The sequence below is a fragment of the Megachile rotundata genome, chromosome 4, assembly GCF_050947335.1.
Source record: "Megachile rotundata isolate GNS110a chromosome 4, iyMegRotu1, whole genome shotgun sequence".
NCBI lineage: Eukaryota > Metazoa > Arthropoda > Insecta > Hymenoptera > Megachilidae > Megachile > Megachile rotundata.
Window position 1 is genome coordinate 12,574,632 of NC_134986.1, and position 9,720 is coordinate 12,584,351.

Here is a 9,720-nt window from a genome sequence, read left to right on the forward strand (position 1 = left end):
CCGGGATACGTCCACTAACTACCCTCCTCCTTTTTTCCGTGCGTAAAAGGGTGGCAACCACCGCTGCGACGCATTTTGCACCGGCCCCATTGTAACAACCTAACGATAATGCGAGTGTGGGTGGAAAATTCGCCGTATTACGCGCGAGTCACGTGCTTTTAAGCACTCCAATTGATATCGACGCTTTCGAAATAATCCTCCCCTCGTTCGGTAAGGGCTCGATCAATTTTTAGACTGATAATGGAATTCAAGGACGAAAACACAATATTTGGAGACATTTCGCTTCTCGGACCCTCCATTGAAATATCATATCGATTTTTTACGTATTGTTTCGATGTAATGTGGAGACAGTTTGTTTCTTTGGACTCCTACATGTCCATTGAAAAATTGTATCGATTTTTTACTAACGTATCGACGTTTCAGTGTAATTTTGACGAGACATAATAGTGCAATTATTGGTATTAGTTCTGATGTATTAATAAATTTTAATATGTTATTAGTTTAATAGTTTTCATGTGTTAGAAGCTCTTTTCAGTATCTAATAAAAAATTCCTCAAAACGCAATTATCTACATTTGGTTATTTATTAAGTAAATGTAATAAAATAAAAGCAATGAATAATACAAAGAAATGTATATACGAACGTGTCTGTCATATCTAGTTACATTTCGCCTATTTTACGATTCTGTAAGATCAGTCGTGTCGGCCGTGTAACAAGGAGTTGGTAAACTGCATCTCTCACAATGGTAAGGGAAATACTAGCGACGGACATAACAAAAGAGGGGACGGTTTTAATATTGCACGCGACGACAAATTGCACCCTCGTTATTTGGGGTGGCATCGCGCCTCTCCAAGATCTACGCTCGAACTTTGTCTGGGAACACAACGAAACGGTGTTTCCGTACAGCCTGTTCTACGTTAGCTTGATTAAGTAAGCATAAGTGTGTTTCCAAAGTACGACGACAAGCTGAAGTAAGCTTGTCCGTTTATTTTCTCATTCCCGCTCGCGGGCAACGAGCGAATAACAAAGAAGCTGACACGCGAACGTCTTTCCATTAACTTTAGTTTTCAATGAAAACATTTAGTTGAAGTTTGAAGTAAACATTCAAACAAATGTTTGAAGTAAACATTTACATGAGTTAATTTATTATTAAAGTTATTCGTTAGGTTAGGAAGGAAATAAAGTAGTGAGGTTGCCACATTGTTAAAAATTTAAAAATAGGAATATCTGAATCTTCAAGTTTTGTTATTTATACATTGATATATCTCAAATCTAAACTTCTAGATACTAGAATCCTCAAATTCCCGACTTGACTCAATCCCCGACTTAGTTCCAAATCTCTAAATCCTCAAACCTTTTAAGCTTCTTAATCTTCAAAATAACTCCCCAAATCTGAATTAAGCCACCTAGAAAATCTCGCGTTTCCATATTTTTGCTGCGAGTCAAAATATTCCAGTGCACAGCGTCGACAAACAAAAGTCGGTATCGATTCGACGAGATTGGCAGCAAGAAAAATAGAATCGGAGCGAAGAAGTCGAAAGCGGAGTGCAAGAGTGCGAAATAGGAGGGAACAGGTACGGGTGTGCTGGCACAAACGCGAGATACAGAGGGTCGGGAAGAATGGGTACGTGTACGAAACAATGTCACAGGTTGCACACAATGTGGGCACCGGCGGGGTCGCACGAGGGATTATTCGGTAGTGTGTGGGGCGCATACGATCCCTGAAGGGAGCACGGACTAGATAATTAGGGCCGAGGGGCAAGGGGTAGGAGGATCAAGCGCCCCGTGCACACCGTGTGTTTCCTAGAGAATTGTATGCGTTCACCCTACTCGACTGTCATCGGACTGCCAGAGACACATCGGGGTTAATTATGGCTCCGCAGGGCTGCGTAATCTTCCTTTGCGATAAAGATGGAGCTAGAAGAAAGCCAAGGAGTGGTGTTGGAGTTGAGGGTGGATAAGACAGCTTCGATTTCTGGGAGAAAGAGGAATTGAAAGAGGAAGTTCGTTGAAAGAGTCGTTTGTGCACACAGTAAATGTTCAAATGCTATTCTGACTATGGTATTTTACTTTATAGTAATTTAGTATGGTATTTACCAGTTATGGTATTTTACTTGTATACACTGTGTGGTGAACAGTCAATGTTTAACACGGAGTCTGTCTTGCAGATTAAAAATTTAATCATGAGCAGACGAGTAGATAGAACTACTGTAGGTAAAACGACAGCAGAGAATTACTGTATGCACTATTAATTAATGTATGTATGTATGCAGTAATTCTGTGTTAAAATTGAAATATTTCATTATTTTATGAAACTTAAAATTGTTTAGAATTTTTGAAAAAAGTTTCTGTTTTTAATAAATGATATAGGGGCACGAAATAATTTTTTATTTACAGTTATATAGTTTCGATATTATCGCATTATAAATATATCGTATTAAACTTATTAATAAACCACATCAACATCCATAATAATATTTGTCACAAAATTTTTTGGTTATTGTTCAATAATTTTTTAAAATGTGAAAAGTACATGAGAAAAGAACATGTGAAAAGATTACTATATTATCTGTACATCAAATAAATAAACTTTATTTATAAAAAATAAAATATACCTAACGTGTCCCACACACATAGTTCTTTTATCAGACGTGTAATATGTTTGAGAGAGATTGAATAAACGTTTAGATGAACTTTGTTAACGCAAATGGATTGTCACCGACAGAAGCGCGTAAAAAATCACAGTATAAAGTGCTCGTGTAAAAAATATCAGACCAGCCATGCAATTTTAATAAGCACCGCGTATAATGAAGCTAATATAATTATGGGACGTTCATTACGGTATAATGAAACCATTAGAGTTCGTTTAGCAGCTTCGTCATCTTTGCAGATGGTCGCTCTGTCTTTAAAGGTGTCTTCCCGACAGGAGACCCTGGCCCCTTTTTCATTAAACAAATTTACTACCCAACGAGAGAATTCAAGGATTCGACAAAAAGTATATTATATGCAATTATCATCTTTACAGAATTTATGTTTCCTGAGGATGGGTTGAGCAACATGTAATGAAGTTTAATTTTTATACAATTTTTTATGGATTTAACTCTCGATTTAATCCTCATTAGAGTAGATGCAGACACACACCTGGTGTATAAAATTAATTTAATTCAAGATGGGGACTAATAAGTTCTGAATATTTAAAAAATTATTTAACAATCATCTGTGCAAAAAATAGTGTAATTTGAATAAATTACATATATGTAATCGTAATATAATATAATGTAATTGCAAAGTTAAAAATTATCAGAAAGTATAAATAATTTATGAGAATTAAATTTAACTCTTTATGAATAAAAATCTTTTTTTAGAAAAATTAGATCAGTCTATATTATATAAACAAATTATGTAAATTGTGTGTTATTAATATTTTAATTAACAGTGTTTAGTTGCATACAACAGTTTGAAACTCCCGCGATCGAAAGTGTAGTACTGCAACGTGTCCAGGAGATGGCAAATTGCTCGAACGTTTCTCACAAGGAAAAAGCGATCGTGAAGCATGAAAAGGCTGGGAAGCGCGTGCAGAAATCGTGCCTTAAACTAATGAGTAAGGAAAATATAGAGCTTTGGTAACGCTTAGCTATGCTGATTAATAAGCGACCATATTTTTGAAGGGGCAAAGGTCGTCCCAAGGCAGCGCGAACTACTTTTTCGCGTAGCCTGGTGAAGCGATCTACCTCGCATTCGGAATTTTTAAAGAAAATTTTGCGAGAGGTCAAAAATATGAATGAAAAATATTTTCGTAAAAAAAGAGGAAGCTATACAAAATTTTATGAATTCAAAACTAGCCATTTTGTCTTATTAATTAAATTATTATATTAACATATATAATGTGATATTAAATTCAGACATACATATATGTTATTATATTAACACATGCAAATATGTTATTATATTAACACATATACATATGCTATTATATTAAGATATACACATATGTTATTATATTAACACACACGCAAACATATGTTATTACATTACCTCATACATATATCATATTATATTAACACACACACATATGTTATTACAGTAACACATATATGTTACTATATTAACACATGGATTTTTGTAATTAAATTCATACTATAAAAATGATTAACAATTACAGTAGTAAAGTATAAATTTAGAGATAGAGAATGAATTCTAAATTACTCACCATAACATAAAACACTCAAAACAGATTTCTCTGTTACTTAAAAATGAATAATCCCCTGATAAACTTTCATATCCATTTTCACTACAACGTTAATATTAATAACTTTCCCCATTTCTTTTTCCAGGTCACACATATATTTTTCTATCAGTTTGAATGAAACGATTAATGCCTTACACATTTTGCATACTTTGACATTATAATCCCGTAAACATCCGCAGGCCAATTATAACTGTGTTCACAGGTGTGTAATATTATCCAATTTAAAGCAGAGCTAATTTTACTTAATAATCACCATGGATACTCCACTTTCGTTATATTTATCGCATGATCGCGCTGCTGCCGTTTCGTAATACCGTGCATAATAATTTTCGTGCTTGGGATTCCGTATTATCTCATCGCATGTGACTCACGCTATTCGCAACACAGAGTACACGCCTCACGCTAATCTAAATAAAAAACATCCTACTGGGTGGTGTAACAACTGTTCATCGCGAACATCGCTCTTTTCTACATGCAAAATACATACGTTACGCCGCGTCGTTGGTAAACAATGATGCGATTTTTTTCATTCAATGAAACTCTCGCATCTGTTCGTGCAAATAATTGATAAGCGAGGTACACCTTATCGGTGATGTTATCGATCAATCGAATAAAATGTTGAATACCGAAACTGTTATCAGTGGTTTACTTCCTTGTTCGAGCTTTTTAATGGATGTAGGAAATAACTGGGACTTGAATTTATGAATTTTCAGGTTATTCAACCCTGGGATTTAGGATTCAGATCTTAGTTTTTTGGAAACTTGACAATTTAGAATTTTGGAAGTTTGAAATTTTTAAGAATTTGTTTAATTTTGAAGTTTTGAGATGTTAGAATCTTAGAACTTTGGAACATTGAGAATTCGGGATTTTTGAATCTTTAAATATTAGGAACTTCGACTTTTGCAATTTTAGAACTTTGGAACCTCAGAATTTTTGCATTTTGAAACTAAGAAACTTTGGAATTTTTTAATTCTGAGATTCTAAAAAATATGTCACAAGAGTAGAAAAGACTACCTATAAAAGTACTTCGCTACCTACATACAATATGATATTCTGAAACATTTCTAACGGGCTCTTATCGTACTCTTATCACTACGGTTTAACCACCGCTACAGGGTTTGCCACATACAAAGATTCCATTATCCGCGTATCGTAAAACTATCAGTTTTCCAAAAAGAAGCAGCTTCATTCCGTGAGAAACCTTGAAACGAATACTCAAGATCCGAGGTCAAAGACCGTGAAAAGGGATCGAAATCGAGGAGTTTTGCAGTGAATTCTTAGACTAATGCATGGGGTGTACGCATACTCTCGGCACATGATTATAAGGGTTGGCCATACTTTTATCTCATGTCACCCTTAGGTTTACAAGCACCGGCGATGGTAGCACCCGGTAAAGCTTTGTAACGCGACTCGCAAGCGCCATTACGAGCGTATGCGTTTGTCAGGGAAATATCCCTGAAGAGGCCAGACACTCGGTGAACCTTTTCGCAGTATACTGCTCTCGCTTCGGTGTTTAATATATCGCAGCTATACGTTTCTTGCATTCTTTATGAACAAACCGACGTCTGGTTCACTTGGCTATTTACGTCTCACGCGAAGACAATGAGGGCAATATACCTAAGCCTGCACCTCTAGGACATACAATAAAACGTATGAATGGAGCTCATAATTTTCTGGCAGTAAAGCCCGCGAAATGGCCGATAATTGATTGCGCGGTTTTACGATGCAATATAACGGGGTAATGGGATAATGGACCTTGTTTCGTGAACTAGAAATCGGGACACCTTTCACTTACGAAAATTGAACTTGTGAAAAACACGGACCAATCAGAGCGCGAGGATTATTACGCGTTGGTTAACTACGCGTTAGATTACCACGCGTTAGATTACCACGCATTAGATTCCTACGCTTAGAATTACCACGCGTTGCATTACTACGCATTGGACTAATACGCGTTGAATATCCACGCGCTGGATTACTGCGCGTTAGATATCCACACGCTGGATTATTACGCGTTAGATTACCACGCATTAGATTCCTACGCTTAGAATTACCACGCGTTACATTATTACGCGTTGGATTACTACGCGTTGAGTATGCACGCGTTAGATTCCTACGCTTAGAATTACCACGCGTTGCATTACTACGCATTGGACGAATACGCGTTGAATATCCACACGCTGGATTACTACGTGTTAGATATCCACACGCTAGATTACTACGCGTTAGATTACCACGCATTAGATTCCTACGCTTAGAATTACCATGCGTTGCATTATTACGCGTTGGATTACTACGCATTGAATATGCACGCTCTAGATTACTACGCGTTGGATATCCACACGCTGTATTACAATACGTTGTATTACTACGCCTTGGATTACTACGCGTAGGATTACCACGCGTTGCATTATCACGCGTTGCATTACTACGTGTTGGTTTACCACGCGTTGCATAACTACTCGTTATCCGAAGCTACCGCTCCCGCGTCTGCGCATGCGTAATCCTGATTGCTCCGTATTTTTCCTTAATAATTCAAAAACGAAGCTTCAAACTCCATTTTTGCAAAGGGAAATCTTATTCAGAATAACGTCAACTATATTTCAGAGACCTATACTAGTTAAGAGATACCCTGTATTTCAGCTACCTAAACGATCAAACAAAAGGCACTCCGTCAAAATGACGAGTCTATGAAATAAAAAGCAGGTTCGTACAATGCGTGTGCCATTCAGAGTCATTCTAATTTTGAAGTTTCATTGAATTCGTCGACGAACGCGTTCTACATGCAGCATAGTGGTTCATTGTTTCAATCGTCTTCTCATAAAAGATAAGAGGTGCGCGACAGTAACTATCAAGTACCACCCGCATTTTTGTTCGACGTTACGATTGTTCAGCCTGGTGAAAAAAATCGAACGGCAAGAATCTGAACTAATTACCAACGAGTTGGGATCGATACCAACAAAACGTTGCGTGCAACACCCTTAATGGAAGCACGTAACCATGCTTTATCCGCGTTTCTCATTTGTATTTAGCACGAATCCGGCTGCTTTATCGTCCTCTGTTTAATGCTCCACCATTTTGTCACACGAAGGACGTGCGTTGCACAAGTTTGCGGATAAGCAGCAGCCAAGATTTACGAGGCCCTATCTGCACGATCGATAATAATTTCATGTGTGCAATCTCGATCTTTATAGTGGATCGACTGCGAGTACCCCACGTTATCGTCCCACAATGTAGACGCAGTTCGCGATCATCCGCTATCATCCCCCGAAATTCCGGGGTGACTTCGCTCATGTTAGGGTTCTAAGGGCCATCGAACCGGGAACCCCGTGTCGGATAGATAATGGGTTTGATCAGCGGGTATCATGTAGAGTTTCTCTCCGATTCGACCAACCTCCTGAGCTAACAAAAAATTGCTGATCTACATGATTACCAAATTTATGCGTTTTGAATGTTACGATTTTCTAATCTCAAAATTTCATCATTTTTATAATATTCAAATTACTAAATCTTTTGAAACATTGCTAGATTTGTAAACCTATAGATCCCAAATCTATAGGTCCAGAACCACAGGACTATGATACTGAAATCCTAACATCATGAACTACTTTCTAGAGCTCTAACTCCTAGAGTTTCAATTTTTTAACTATCAAAATCCATAAACTTCCAAATAACAGTAGATCTCTATATCTCCAACTATCTCTCTCACCAAATCAAGTATCTCTCTCATCAAATTTCCCAAATAGAGACTTCCCAAGATCTCAAACTTCATACACCCCTTTCTTATCTTTCTACAAGTAAATTCGCGAAAATCCATGTCACAAGATAAAATCAGATGCAATCGCAAAATGTGGAATAGCACAGTAATAGTAAATATTTCAATATCTGTGATCCTGGGATCCCATCTCGGTTTACGCGCCCGCCAACAAATTTTCGAGCAAGTTTCCCAGCACCGTTCAAAACGGAAAGTAGACTTCACTCTATTGTTGCCTTCGAGAAACCGCATTACTGGCATCAGATAGCGTTATCAGTAGGACCATGAACACGCCGACCCAGAACGCAAATCCCCGGAAATGATTTTACCCAGGGGGTTTTGAAAATGCAACTGCAGCAACCACGAGTGCAATCTTTCGAGCAACGAGCGTGCCTCTCCTGGCCCCATGTGCATACTCTTTCGCATACATAATGCATGTATATTCATAGGGAAGTTCGTAGGGGCGCAAGCTTAGGGGGTATTTCGAGATCACTGATTGGACGGGATCGGACCATTCCTTGTTACGTATGCACAATAGAATCAAGAGCGAAATCCTGAATGCTGACTGGACGTTTTTTGAGGAAACGGGGGAAAATGAGGCTCGGTTTAGACGGATATAACCGTGGCAAATAATTCATCGAATATGAAGATCCCATTGTCGGTGGACAATGACTGCCACCAGGGAATAGAATACCATTCGGTAATGGAATATTCTGCACCGAGTAGCACATCCACATTATTGCCTTCAATGTGGTAATTTATCATTCTCCTATTTTGTGAACAATCTACCATTTTCATTGTACTAATCTTATGATGTACAGACACTGATCTTATGATATACAGATGCTGTATTAATATTTTACTTTACATAAATACTACATAAATACTTATATTATTTATCGATGAACTGTAAGTTAGCGAGTTTGCCAGATTTCTTCAAATTTGAGAGAATGATTTCAAGAGCTATTTCGATAGAAACACAGTTCGAGAGAAGTGACATCTTCGCAGAAATTGAAAACAGTTATTATAAGATTAACAAGCACCGAATTACCGTGACGCAAAAAGTTGAAGTGCAATTTTCATTTCACTCGGCTGGATATTTAGGTTTCGTCGAACACTCGACCGCAAACTCTTGCAGTTTTTATCGCGAAAATGCTTTTCTCAAACGTGTTTCCGACACTCCGCGAAACCGTGCACCAATTCCAAGTACTTGTTCCAGATAATCAATGATTTATTTCCTCGATAACCATCTTGTGAAAAGAAATTTTCGCGAACGCTTTGTTTCGCGTTCCGTCTTGTCGATGAAATGCAAATTCATCGTCGATACGATTATTATCCCGCGATTGTCACGCGATAACAGCTGGCGAGAGAGTAATTTAAAAAGTCGGTGAACCGCAGAATTGCTAGCAAATTGGGAAACTTTCGTAATATCAAGAAGAAACGTTCTAGCTGATTCCTTCTTCTTCCGATGTTCGATCAATGAGGGACGAGTAATTCCGCCAACGAAATGGAATTGTGACGGGATTAAAGCGTCGTGAAAATGCTTTTTTAAATCGAACAAAATGTAACTCGAATCATTTCAACGCGCGGATATTTCATTCGATAAAATATATCCACCTACCGGGAATTATTTTACATGCTTCAATCTCGTAAATCGATATGCAATTAATCTTCCGAGTACTTCGAAGACATACAGGGTGTTACCTGTAATCCTCAC

General features: G+C 37.7%; 1 non-coding gene across 1 annotated transcript; it reads left to right on the forward strand.

Annotated features, from left to right (window-relative positions):
- Window positions 1-3,584: 3,584 nt before the first annotated feature.
- Window positions 3,585-3,734, forward strand: LOC143264408 (U12 minor spliceosomal RNA). The gene has a single exon (XR_013038137.1). It is a non-coding gene; the product is annotated as a U12 minor spliceosomal RNA (small nuclear RNA).
- Window positions 3,735-9,720: the final 5,986 nt, after the last annotated feature.